The sequence below is a fragment of the Tenrec ecaudatus genome, chromosome 1 (assembly GCF_050624435.1).
Source record: "Tenrec ecaudatus isolate mTenEca1 chromosome 1, mTenEca1.hap1, whole genome shotgun sequence".
NCBI classification, from domain to species: Eukaryota; Metazoa; Chordata; class Mammalia; order Afrosoricida; family Tenrecidae; genus Tenrec; species Tenrec ecaudatus.
Genome location: NC_134530.1, coordinates 246,503,847 through 246,517,332, shown reverse-complemented (window position 1 = coordinate 246,517,332; position 13,486 = coordinate 246,503,847). Strand labels below are relative to the sequence as shown.

Below are 13,486 nucleotides of genomic sequence, written 5' to 3'. Positions count from 1 at the left end.
TCTCAGGTATTTTCAAGTCGGGTTTTTGGTTTAACTATCAAGCAAGTTAGGAACACTGTGCACATTTTATTGTGTTATTTTTTTGAACTTTGCTGTCCGAGTAGTGAGAAGTTTGAACTTTGAGCTGTTTGACAACCCAGATATCACTGTGTAACCCACAAGGCAGTGCACCTGAAGGGGTTCTGCTTGCATTACCTGTCGTAGGTTGATAAATAAAATGTTAAAGACAAGCACACACACACACACACACACACGCACGCGGGATCTTCAGAAAGTTCATGGAAAAGCTCCATTATATTTTAATTCCTTTTTGTCCCGTGAATTGTATATCTAACTAGTAAAGTCCTCTCTCATCCCCTCTCCCAGCTTGGTTTCTTCTCAACAACATCATTGTTTTGGTGCATGTTTCTGGTTTTATGTAAAGCTACTGCCATGTATTTTATTCTGTGTTTTGCTGTTGTTTGCGATGATTATTTTTTTTAAGGCCCATCCATGAGACTATGGGTACAGTGAATCCACTGCTTCTCATTTTCCATTTTGCTATGAAGTGGTACTCCATTGTCAAGAGCTTTTGCCCTCATGGAAATCTTTAAGATAATCCATGGGTCAACAATGGGCATGATTTTAAATTGACAAAAAGTAGCCTTATTAAAGAAACCAAAGCATAAGGGTATTCATTCGCTCACATAAGCACTATTTGTTAGTGCCTACCCCGTGTCAAACAATGTGAAGAGCCGGACTCACTGAGATGCCATGGCATGATCCACACCCCAAAGAGCTTGCAGAGCAATGCAGATGACCAGAGTGCGGTGTGAGAGCTTCCTGAATCAGGCGGTACGTGTAAGGTGCAGAGCAAGCAGGAAGAGGGTCCAGCTGAACTGAAAAACTGCGGGCTGATGGGACAAGCAGGAAGAATCATTTAGGCTGAGTAATGTGTGTAAACAGAGGCTTGGAAACCTGGCGTGCTAGGTGTTAACCACAGCACTGAAAGGGCCGCAGTGTGAGAAGGGGAGCCAGTTCTCACCCCACAAATCACAGGTGTGTTGCAAAACTTCCACTGTACAAAAATGATTTTACACACACACTGTTATGACAGAATCACCGGGAGCAGAGCAGGCCATGGCCAGCAGGCAGTGTACAGCAAGGGTGTACTAATCAAGCTCCACAGATTGACCTAATCCAGATTCGCTTAGGAGCATGTCCAAGTGAGGGAGTAAATGCAGTAAAAAGATCCTCCCGAGCAGCAGCACAGTGCCAAAGGAAACGGGTGCCTGGGCGGTCTTTCCACATGGGCCTGTGCTGCTGCCCACAGTGCAGTGATGCACAGTGGGTACCGTGTTCGGGTGCCCATGTTTGGTAGTCTGAGTCTTTTGATGGCTTCCACAGTGGGCCTACACATTCTTAAGACTGGAAGAGTATGCATTTTCAGAAGAATCAGCACAAGGCTGACCTCTGTGAGGCAGAGGCTAGAGATGGTCCATGTGTCCGACTTTTCCAACCTGCTGTCCCACTCCATCATTTGAGCCTTCAGCTCCTCTTCCTCCCTGCAAAACTGCCCCACCTTTCTCACCGTGGGGAGTCCATTCTGATTGAGAGACATTACATCACAGGGCAGCACTGCCCCTGTGGGTTTGCAAGACTGTAACACTAGGGGAGTAGAGAGTCTCATCTTTCTCTTTCTAAGTGGCTGGTGGTGTCGAACTGCTGACGAGTTAGCAGCCCAGCTAGTAACCATGGTAGCACCAGGGCTCCCTCTCAGGGTTCTGTAATCTACTGCAACGTCTCACAAAACTCAAAAACATCAAGGAGAAATGGCTCATGGGGTTCTTTAAGATGGCAAGCTCTATGGGCCAGCTGTCAGTGTGGCATATTCTCACTCCGTGTGTGTGCAGGAGCTAATTAACCCAACTTATCAGGTCACATGCTGGTTCACAAGGCTGCAGAAGCCAGCAAATTAGGTCAGACGATAGGCTGCTGGCTCAGGTTCTAAGAACTGGAGGTCAGATGAAGACGAGCCAGGTGCAGAATCCCAAGCAAGAGTGTGAACTGTGCCAGAACATCCATAAATTTAGCTGCAGATTATACCCCCATGGAGGCCAACCAGGGAGACTTGTGCCAGACCCGTACCTTCTAGTAAGGCAGTGACACAAGACATATCCCACCCTGATCCCGACTTACCAGTGGACAACTCATTCCAAAATGGGACCCTATCCATAGACAGAGAGGCTGAGATTTACAATCCATCACAAAATGGGGGGACCGTGGTTACAAGCATCAAGTAAGTAATTCACTGTACCACAAAAATTTAACGTTGACACAAAAGACTGAGATCCACTGTCTGACTAATGAGTTTGAAATATATGTTCTGACAGAAATCTTTTGAGAAAGACCACGATTGAAGCAATAGATTGACTGGTGTGATGGTGCGGGGAATGATAAAGATACGTAAGTGGGTCGCTGTAACAGTTCAGGTCAGAGAGAAGTAAAGGAGGACGGGAGCAGCAGGGGCTGGGAGAGGGAGCCCACAAGATGTGGTGATCAAACCATCATGGGAGGGGTGGGTAGCACACATGTCCTTGGCTCCTGAAAGCAGTGAGCCAAATCTGCTAGAGAAGAGTGTCTCTACACTTAAAATAAAAGCGTTGACCCAGACCGCCCTTCTTTTCAGGATATTAACAAATGACACCCCTGCCCCCAGTCCCCACATATTATAAACTAGGTAGTATTATCATTCAGATCTTGAAACAATTCCTAGAAGTAAAGTCGGCTCTGACTTGAATTTCTTAGCTCACTGATTATTTTGTATTAGTAAAATGAAGATCATGCTGACTATCAGCCCCCCCCACACCCCCTCCTAGGGTGGAAGTAGCAGAAGCTTCCAGGGCAGTATAGTGTGCTAGTATGCATACTTTAAAATGTGTCGGCTCCCTCGAGAAGCCTCATGGCTCTCACTTAGTTTTAAAGAACTATAGGGACAAAAGAAAACTTTCTCGCAAGTCTAAATTAAATTTCTATGTAGCTCTTTAAAACTCTGTGATGACAAGTAAATATTGTTTCTGCAATTTGGTACTAGTACAATGATAACCATATAGAGCAATGGAAAGTCTAGGAATAAACCTCTATGTCTATAGTCAACTGTTTTTTTTTTTTTTTTAAATAAGCATCTTATTTATAAATGGCGTCAGGGGCACCTAGATCTCCACCTGCAGAAGGATGAACGTGGGCTCATTCTGCACTTCACATAAGTAACGAGTGCAAAATGTATTAAAAAGCTAAGTGGAAGAATTGAAACCTTTACACTCTTAGAAGAACACGTAAGGGTAATGCTTTAGGGCTTCGTTCTCAACAATGAATTCTTAGATATGACATCCAAAGCACAAGAAACACAAGGCTATAAATAGAACCCCATTGTGACAAAGTTTTGTGTCTACCTGGCTGGGCCGGGCCAGGGTTCTTAGTGGTTTGGCAGGTACGACCTGGTAACCCGCCGTGATGTGACCTAACACAGTGCAGCCACCCATAAGGGGATCTGCTATGAGCAGCCAGTCCGTTGTTAAGAAGATTAGGGTGGGATTCCAACACGCTTACTTAGACCACAACCCTGATGCAGTCAATTGAAAGGATGTTTCCTCAGGGCTCTGACCTACTTCCAATGTAATTGGACACTGGAAAAGTTTGCTTTTTGCTGAATGAGTCTGGAACCTGCATCTGGCTCATCAACTTTGGGTTCTTTGGACTTGAGCCAACTGGCCTGCCATATTGCCTACTGACCCTGGGAGTCATCAGTGGCCTGGCACTTTAGATTCATCTGCCTTTGCACTCACAAGCCTGACCTGTTGACCTTGGGTACATTCACCTCTGTAGCCACCTGCAATCTTCTCACAGATCTTGGGCTCACCAGTCCTGCAGCTATTTGAGCCAGGTAGAGCCTCCAGCCTAAGACACTTAGCTTGCTGATAAGGGCTTCATATTTTTACTGATGATAAACAGACTCAGAAAATTGCACCCGGGAGGTTTTTTTTCCCCCACATGACAATGCAACTGCTCATTCTTCAATGGTAGCCTCGTGCTGTCCTATGAGAATTCTGTTTCTAAATCTTAAGTCATTTATCCTGCTGCTTTGATCTTGCCCCTTCAGGACATTTCAAAGAGAGACCTGAATGCAAATATTGTTGTTTTGACCTAGTGTAAAGTTCTTCGGGGAAGCTGTAGAGAGTTTGAAACACCCTCTTCAGAGGGATGCAGACCTACCTTCACGTTTTGATAGTTTTGTTAAGAAAAGCTTCTACGATTTTATAGCAGTGCTTTTTAATTGGACCTCACCTACATGATTATGTTGTGAGTGAAACAACCAATGCTGTATATCATTTACAACAGATTACTCAGAAGCTTATGTTCACATTACTTCCTGTGTACAGCCCTCTAATGCAGTGGTTCTCGTACTTTAATGTGATTGCTAGGTACCACCCCGGAGATTTCTGATACAGGAGAGCCGGGGGCAGGACTTTGGTTTCATGTATGGTGATTATGATGCTGTTGGTGTGGAGACTACATTTTGAGAACAACTGCCCTAGTGCCTTTTTGCTTACAACAAAGCCTACACTCCTGGACTTCTGGGGCTTTGCACAAAGTAGCCCCCTCTGCTCTTGTTCACATGTGTCTGGGCTCCAGATATACTGGCCTTTTTCTGGGAATGGGTCAGATCAAGCTACTCTCTCCAGTGCTAAGGCCTGTACCTGGGATGCTCTTCCCCCTCAGCTCAAATGCCTCCTTCCTTCTTTCCTTCCTTCCTTCCTTCCTTCCTTCCTTCCTTCCTTCCTTCCTTCCTTCCTTCCTTCCTTCCTTCCTTCCTTCCTTCCGTAGCATTGCCTTCCCCAACCATGACGAGGGCCACCTTGTTACCCCCTCCCCCTCACGCTGTCTCATTACTGTACACAACGCAGCTGTTTCTTCTAAGTCTCTCCTCTGTGCCCCAAAGAGTAGAGTCTTTGCTACCACTACATTCCTAGCCCCTCAGCTCTGCTTGCCTACCAGGCGGTCCATAAGTACTGAGTGAAGGTGTGGAAGTCGACAAGGAATTCTGGTTGGGAAGGAGTCTCTTAGGGTGACTGACGTTGCTTCACTGTCATTCCTGTGAGTCGCTGTGTAAGGGCGAACATTCTTAACGGCATTCAGACATCTAGGTCCAGCAGGTTTGTTTCTGATAGAGTACGAATTTTCAGTATCTTACAGATTTTTTTTCCCTTCAAGTAACCACTTTCTTAAAAAAAATCATTTTATTGAGGGCTCTTACAACTCATCACCATCCATCCATCCATCCATCCATCCATCCATCCATCCATCCATCCATCCATCCATCCATTGCGTCAAGTACATTTGTATATATGTTGCCATCATTTTCAAAATATTTTCTTTCTACTTCAGCCCTTGATATCAGCCATGGTAATCATTTTTGTTACCTTTCCTCCCCCACCCTCCCTAAAACTTAAAGAATAGGTAGGAGACTGGCACCAGCAAGGTATCTGAAAAGGTTTGCACTGTCGGTCTTTAGATTCCAATTACTTTCTGAAAAGTAAGAACTTATTTGTCCATACTATCTAATGTCATAAATGCACATTTATATCTAGGGTTGATGGTATTTAAAGAATTAGTGACACAGATACATTTTAATGCAGTGGGAGTCTCAGAAAAAAAATGTTTTTACTGAATATTATCTTACAGAAGTCAAGAACTATGTAGCTCCTCATAAACATTCCCCAAAACTGCTACTGCCAAGTTGATTCTAACCCACAGAGTTGCGTCTGGGACAAAGTCGAATTGTCCAGTCTGGTGTCCTAGGTTTGTTTGGTGTCTTGGCTGAAGCAGACCACCACACCTTTCCCCTGCGGCGTGTGCAGCCGGGGCTGAGCTACCTGCCTTTCCTTGAGCAGTAGCCCTACACCGAGGACCGCACCCCAGGGCTCTTAAACACATGGTGCTGTTCCGATGGTACTGACACTCTGTGTCGATGACGTCCAAAGTCTGACTTAACTGCAGTCACCAAAGGACGGATTCATAATTAAAAAAGAACATTGAATGACGGCGTATGATCTTGCTCACAGTTGGCTGATAGAAAGTGACAGACTGATGTGGAAAGTTCTCCAGGATGAGGAGTGCACTTCATGGAGAAGTTTGTTTAGTCTCATGGACTGCCATTCCCCATTGTCCTAGGACCTGGCACTGAAATAGCTCCTTCCGTCCTCCTTCCTAGCAAGCTGGGCATGCATCTTGATGCCCGAGCGTGGTGGCCGTCAACATTGTGGCCACAGACAGGGTAGTCCCCAAGAGCTCTTGCCTAGAGCCAGAGGCTTCTCTGCCTGAAGATTAGGGGTGTAGCTGATGGTCAGTGCTGACAGGCTCATCAAGAGTGGTGCTTTTCTGCCACTTTCTAGCTCTGGGGGGTTGGTGGGGCTTTGCTGATCAGGGCGGAGGCCGAATACACCGAATACACCGTGTCAAGGCTGGGCCTGACTCTTCTGAATGGCCTAATCCTTCCAGGCACTCTAGTCACTGGTTGCCTTGGCAATGTTATCACCAACCTGTTTTTGGAGATGGACCTGGAGGCTGGTCTTGGGGATCAGAGTGGCCATGACGCTGATTCTCCCTCCAGTGCACCTCAAGTGCATGACTTTAATCTCATTGAAGTCGAACTTGGGTGGCATGGCAAGGGGACTGGTGTCAGATGAACCCAGATGTGGGTCTTCTGGCAAGATTGCCCCGACCCCTCCTGAGTCCAAAGCTGAGCACACTCTGATCTGACGCTTCATAGAACGCTGGTCAGTGTAACTCATGGAAACCGAGGCGATTGTTAGACCAGGCCTAGAGAGTAAATGCCAGGAGAGAGAGGCCGCTTGGAAGTGAGCCTCTGATAAGGAATACAGTCGGAGCAGATGTTCAGGGAGGCCAGGCAGTGTCTCTGAAGTGAAGTGTCCCGGTGGCTTCTGAGGGAGGCTCCTCAGCCAGGGGGACGAGGAGCCAGCCCAGGATGGGCGCATGCTCTCGAGCAACATGTGCACCAGCGCGCCTGCGGGTTCGCGTCCTCCGTCCTTGAGCTGTGCAAGTCTGGGGGCTGAAGGTGGGACAGGTCAGCCCCCTGCCTGCACTCCTTCCGGTGTTGTTGCCGGCCGTGGGGTCAGCGCTGTGTGGCGTCTCGGAGATAGAGACGGAAGCTTTGGTTGGTGTTGCTATTTCTTAGTCAGCGTGCTCTGTGTCTGCATGGCTTCCAGAGGGGTGTGCTTGGTGAAGTGGAAGAATGCCTTTGCCTGGTAGTTTCAGAACAGTGGCTCCAGGTTCTTGGAAGTGAGGTAGCCAGCTTTGCGGGCTTCCGGAAGCTGCCTGGGTCTCTTTCTTCCTGCGGATGTAGCACATCCAACACAGGAGCCGGTGGACTGGTATGTCTGTGGTCCATTTCCTGTGAATAAAGATTAGACGCGAGGCAAGGGGCAGACTCAGGCCACGAATGTGACACATTGCCCATTTTACCTTAAGGACAACATCTACCCCCTGCGTACTCTCACTCTCGTAGGTAAACTTAAGAGTTTTGAGTTTTTCAAAATAAAAGTTGGAAAGGTATTGTAAAACCTGATTTCCTTTCTGTGACAAGGGACGTCTTATCCTCACATTTCTTAACTATGTCTGCTGGGTCTTTGTGTTTTGCTCTGATGTGTCGGGGCCAGCAGCACGGTGTGCTATTCTGGTCGCTTGGCCTGGCCACACAGGAGCCTCGCCACCTGTCTCTGGGTGTGTGTGAGCGCGTGTCTCTGCTCAACAGGCTGGGTGGATGTTGGCCGTTGTCATTGGTCCAGTGGCTCAGGTGCTGGCAGTGGCACTAGCTGAGTAGGTAGGGTGACAGGTGTGGCTGGCTAGTTGGTGTGTGTGGGGGGGGACAGGTTCCCTATCCCCCTTGATGGAGGGCTGGGGATGAGTGGTGTGGAGGAGGTGCATGCACAGTTGTGCTTGAGCTACCTTTGGCACAGGCAGTGTGGTGGGTGGTGGCTGGGTGGGTGAGAATGGTGGCGCACCTACAGGATGGCACCATTGTTCAGCTGTGTCATTGGTTGGAGTGGGGGGCAGCATGCCCAAGTGGCCTGCTCCCTCTCTGGGGTCATCAGGTGTGAGGACTGGTGCTTGGAGCTGGGGAGGATGTGTGTAAGGAGATGCTCGTATCTTGGTTCTTGGAGATTAGGGCTGCAGGGATTGGGGGTGGGGAGCCTCTGGCACGACTGATCAGGGGACGTCGGGGGAGCACAAGGCTCTGGGCACTGGGTGAGGGTGCCTGGGCTCTTCCCATTGGTTGCAGCCAGCAATTGGGACCTTATGTCACTCTCAGTGTGCCAACCTTGCTACTCTTTATGATCTCTTTGGAATCCCAAGAGGTTGACTCTGCGCCGTACCCAGGATTGCCGCTGCCTTTATCTTCAGGCCCCACTGCTCCAGCGCCAACTCCAGTTCTCCCTACCCACTGCCCAGTCTACTTTCTCCAGTCTGGATGCTCAGGATTGTCTTCTCTTTCTGTCTCCCTTCGCTTCTCAGCCACTCAGTGTTGAAGAAGGACGCTGTGGAGTGTCTGACGTAAGCCCTCATTTACCATATTCAATGGAATGTTTATCACATTCTTTATTAGTCATAATAGCTTTGTTGACAGTATAGTTCACATATACTTCCATAGGTCAGTCATATTAGAAAGAGTTGTACAATCACTTCTACCATCGACTCCATCTTTTTCACATTTCTTTTATTACAGTGGATATGGTATTAAGAGAACTTCTAGATTAGAATTTATCTTGAAAATATGTTAATGAAGTATCGAAAGATTTGAAATGGCAATCAATATCTGATGTCCCTCCACAGATTTCATTTGTGGGTAGCCCATACAAGTCTGTTGTATGCACCTAATTTTAAATAGTTAGAACTTGCAACTACTGTAACCTGGTTGTATAACTTTATCTTAACAGTTTTCATGTTCTCAGTGCTTGTAGTCCTTGGTAGCTAGCTGGGTCCAAGTCCTTGCAGAAAATGTAGCGTTTCCACGTTGCTGGGTAATCTTTGCTGTGTGTCGTTCTCACTTGGTGAAAAAGATCTCCAGGCACGTAGAGCTTTTGTTTCAGTTATTTCTTTAGGGGGTGACTAGTGGCTTTGAACTGCGGACCTTCGGGGTTAGCGCAGCGACACCAGGGTTCTGTCTTCAGAGTCATTACTCTGTCACTTAGAGATGAATCTCCTCACCTTGCTAGGTCCCTGTTGGGTTAAGGTGTACAGTTCAAATCCACCAGCTGCTGTGCTAGAGAAAGCTGATGCTCTCGGCTCCCTTGAGCGTCCCGGCGTTGGCAGCCTCACCCAGGGTTGCTCTGAGTGGGAATCGAGCAGTGGCGGTGGGGAGAGTCGAGAAGTTCTATGTGAACATGTTTAGCTGCTGAGCAGTCGATTGACCGTGTAACATATGGGTGCATCTGGAAGGGTCACGCGTTATTTGGACGTGATCAATGCTGCATTCTTAGGATGAAAGTCATTTATCGCAGAGATTCCCAGCAAGACCTTTGTAGCTTGAGTCAGCGAGCATCATCAAGTTTCTCACAATAGCTTCCCAGAGGATTTAACTCTAGGAGCTCCATTTTGCTTGTTTTCGTGGGAAAGAACCTAACAAAGGCCCCGCTGTTTTCTTGACAATATGGCATTAAAAAAAAAAAAAAAGGAAGTGCCAGGAAAAGATGCACCTTCAAAAGAAAGGTGCTGTAGATTCGGTCTCATCGTCCCTGCAGGCACTGCCATCCCTGTGTGCACTGTCGTCCCTGTGTGCACCGCCATGCTGCAGGCATTGCCATCCTGCAGGCACTGCCACCCATGCAGGCACTGTTGTCCCTGTGTGCACTGTCGTCCCTGTGTGCACCGCCATGTCCTGGAGGAGTTATGTAATTGTTCTAGCTTTTTTTCCATTGCTGAATTTGTCTAAGGAGGTCTTTATATCTCTCACACAGTAAGCAGGTAGGAGACTTAAAAAAAATTGAGGTACAATTCACATGCCATAAAATTGACCCTGATAAAATATTGTGTTAATGGTTTTTAGTATGCTTAAGTTGTACATCAGTCACCTAATTTCCAAGCATTTTCATCACGATGAAAAGAAACACCTATGCCCTTCGTTATTGCTCCACATGGTTACACAGTTTTGTGAGGTGCCACCCAGATCGAGAGAGCTCCGAATGAAACACTGCTCAGCCCCACTCCGTCGTCATAGTCATTGCTCTGTTGGAGCTTGTGCTTGTAGCCATGATGGCAGACCATGCCATTGAGAGTGGTCCTCTTTTTCACTGACCCTCTGCTTTCCCAAACATGTCCTCCTCCTGAGAGCTGCTGCTGTGACGGCCACCCAGTTGCTTCTGACTCCTGGGGGCCCTGTGTGCGACAGAACGACACGCTGCCCCATCCCGGGCCATCCTCACTATGGTGATATTTGAGCACATGGTGGCCGCCTTTGTGTCAGTCCATGTCATTCAGGGTCTTCCTCGTTTTGCTGGTCCTCGACCAAGCCTGGTGCTCTTTTCCAAGGAGCAGCCTCTCCTGAACGTGTTCCGCGAAGTCTCACCGTCTTTGCTTCTGAGGAGCATCTGGCTGTACTTGTTCCAAGACAGAACAACAGACCAACCAAAAGGCAAAACCCAGTACCAGTGAGTTAATTCTGAGTCATAAGGCCCTTTCAGAGGGTCTCTGAAGCTATACATCTTTACGGGAGTAGATAGCCTCGTCGTTCCTCTGCTGATTGCCTGCTGTGTGTGACCCACAGCCCGTGCAGATAGCAGTTGGCTGCTTAGTGGGCACCACCACTAGAGCTGCTGGGCAACACAAACTTCAGTGCGTCCATTCTTCTTCAGCCCTTGTATGCAGGGTGCAGCCTTCACGTGCACATGAGACGAGTGGGAACTTTTATCTCTTAGGTTAGGATCTCAGTTTCTAAGGCTTTGGAACCTTGAGCCTTAAACAGCGTGTGGTTTGCTGATCCTTTGTATCAGCATCATCTTTATGCTTGTTCTTCAGATAAACCCTTGCCACTGCCACTGAGTCAGTTCCAGCTCATCGTGACTGTATAGGAGGGGTAGAACTGTCCCTATGGGGTTTTGAGATGGTTACTCTTTACAGGGGTAGTGCACGTCATCTTTCTCCCAAGGAGCAGCTGGTGGTTTCAAACTGCTGACCTTGTGGTTAGGAGCCCCATGTCTAATCCACTACCCAATCAGGACTCCTTGGAGCTTGTGTGTTAGAAATGCAAGGTCTTTGGCCTTGCCCCAGACCTGGATCTGAGCGTCGAGGGTGGGGACCAGCAATCTGTGTTGAACAGTTGTTTACCCAGGTGATCTGGCTGTGCCTGTTTGAGACCCTCTTTGAGTGAGTCGCAATCCTTCCCTCTTTGTCCCTCTCTACTGACCTTTGTCTTTCTGCAGGTGTGACAAAGTTGTTTGCCATTCTTTCTGCCTAGAGCATTCTTCTCCCAGCCCTTTGCTGAGTTCCTGCCTGCATTTTATTGAGACCATTGCTCAGTAACTTTCTCTGTCCATTTTCCATCTCAATTACCTGCCTTTACTCGTCTTCCCACCCTCTTTCTTGATATCAAGCCCACCTTTATTCCGACCTGCAGTTGGTAGATTTGCTCGGTAAAACGTGCGTCTCTCCTCAGATGTGAGCTCATCAGGAAGTACGCAGTAAGTCTCTGTGGGGTGAGTCAGTACAGGTGATCTTTGCGACAGCGGCACTGTCTGACAGTCCGAGGTCTGACAGGGACAGCCTGTGGTTCAGCAGGGGGTGGGGCAGAAAGGAGGGGAACTGGACTGGGCGAGAGCCTGGGGGAGAGCAAGTCATCAGGAGCGGAATAAAATGATTGCTCCGGAGTGGGGAGGGCTGCCCGAGGCTAACTAGCACAAATGTGTGGCAGTTTAATTTTCTCATACTAATTCTGCATTTAATGCTTTGTAACTTCCGTTAAGTCAGAGAAAGCAGATGTAGGCGGTGAGGGGTACAGGGAATTCTTGGGAGATGGAGCAAAACCAAACTGGCTGCCACCAAGTCGATGCCGACTCATAGCGACCCAGCAGGACAGGGTAAGAAGTGCCCCTGTGAGGTTCCAAGACTGTAAATGTTTACAGTGAGTAGACGGCTCTGGCTGGTTGGGGGTTTTGAACTGCTGACTTTGTGCATCACAGCCCAACGTGTAACCACTACGCCACCAAGGCGGCTCCTGTAGAACAAGAACTGTTAAAGTCATGCCAGTCACTTTAACACCCTGGAAAATGCCTGCCGTGACAGCTGCTTTATTTTCCATTGTAGCATGTACTCCTGTCTGATCTCATGCTGTGGGATGTCACTTTATTGTCGCCCTGCTGGATTATAAACACATGAGTATAGGTAAGGGTATTGCTTTTTTCACTATCCTGTTCCCACTGCCCGGCGGGCAATGGGCATTTGGGTAAATCCTTGACAAATGAGCTTCAGATCTTGATACCCAACTGCCTGCTGACTATTTCCACTTACCTGTCTCCCCTGCCCTTCCAATCTCAGCAAACCCACCGTGAGCCTGTCCTCTCCCTGAACCTGGCTCTTGTTCCTTGGTGTCCCCTGTTGGTTCAGCTGAGCCCTTGGGGAGTCGGCTGTGGGTTTTCCTTCTCTGTTTCTCTCCCTCTCTCCCTCCCTGCACACAATGGCAGGAGAGAGGAGGCAGTCCGCTCTCGTGAAGATGTAGGGCCTTGGGACTGCGTTGGGACACTCGTCCTTCCTCCAGGGGCCCCTCTCGGGATGTCCTGAGTCAGAATCGATAACCGGCAGTGGGTTTGGATAGACACCGGGGACCACGAGGTCCTTTACTTCTGACCAGAGAAACAAACACGAACAACCCCATTTCTGTCTTTGTCGCCCCTTGTTGCCTTTGCCTTCCTCATGTTGGCTTCCATGACCTTGGTGCAGTCTGCTCATTTTCAAACCCAGTGTCCTCACGAGGGCAAGGAGACAAAACAGAACACCCGCTGCCTTGGACTTGATTCTGACTCAGAGTGACCTCATCCAGGGCTCCCAGGGCTGTAAATCTCGATGGACCGGCTGACCGTGAGAGCTGTCCAGTGCTTGCCTGACAGCGACGGCAGTGCTCCGTCAGCCACGACAGTGCTCCGTCAGCAGCATGAGTGAACGCTAAAAAGTGTAAATTAAGATCCCACATTGTCTGAGGGTTTTCAACTCTCGTCCCAAATTATACAGATCTTTTCACTGTTCTGTCATGCATGACCCCCCCACACCCCCCACTCCTCCTTCCTTCACTCAACCCACGTCTGCATTTACTCTGCAAACCTGACAACTCGGCTCAAACGTTCCTTTGGCTCGGTACTGTCAGTGTATGCTCTATTTCCCACGGCTTCGTGGGTTACGTGTTGGGCTGCTAACCACAAAGTCAGCAGTTCAAAACCCCCAG

The 13,486-nt window shown here is 48.4% G+C and overlaps 1 protein-coding gene across 2 annotated transcripts in view; it reads left to right on the top strand.

The window, feature by feature from the left end:
- Positions 1-13,486, top strand: part of TP53BP2 (tumor protein p53 binding protein 2) — an 83,553-nt gene that overhangs the window by 15,112 nt on the left and 54,955 nt on the right. Inside the window, exon 2 of one of the 2 annotated variants that reach the window (XM_075530646.1) lies at positions 12,355-12,432. The exons of the other annotated variant lie outside the window; for it this stretch is intronic. The gene's annotated coding sequence lies outside the window, so the exon portion shown is untranslated. The remainder of the gene's footprint in view (positions 1-12,354; positions 12,433-13,486) is intronic. 2 annotated transcript variants of the gene reach the window in all.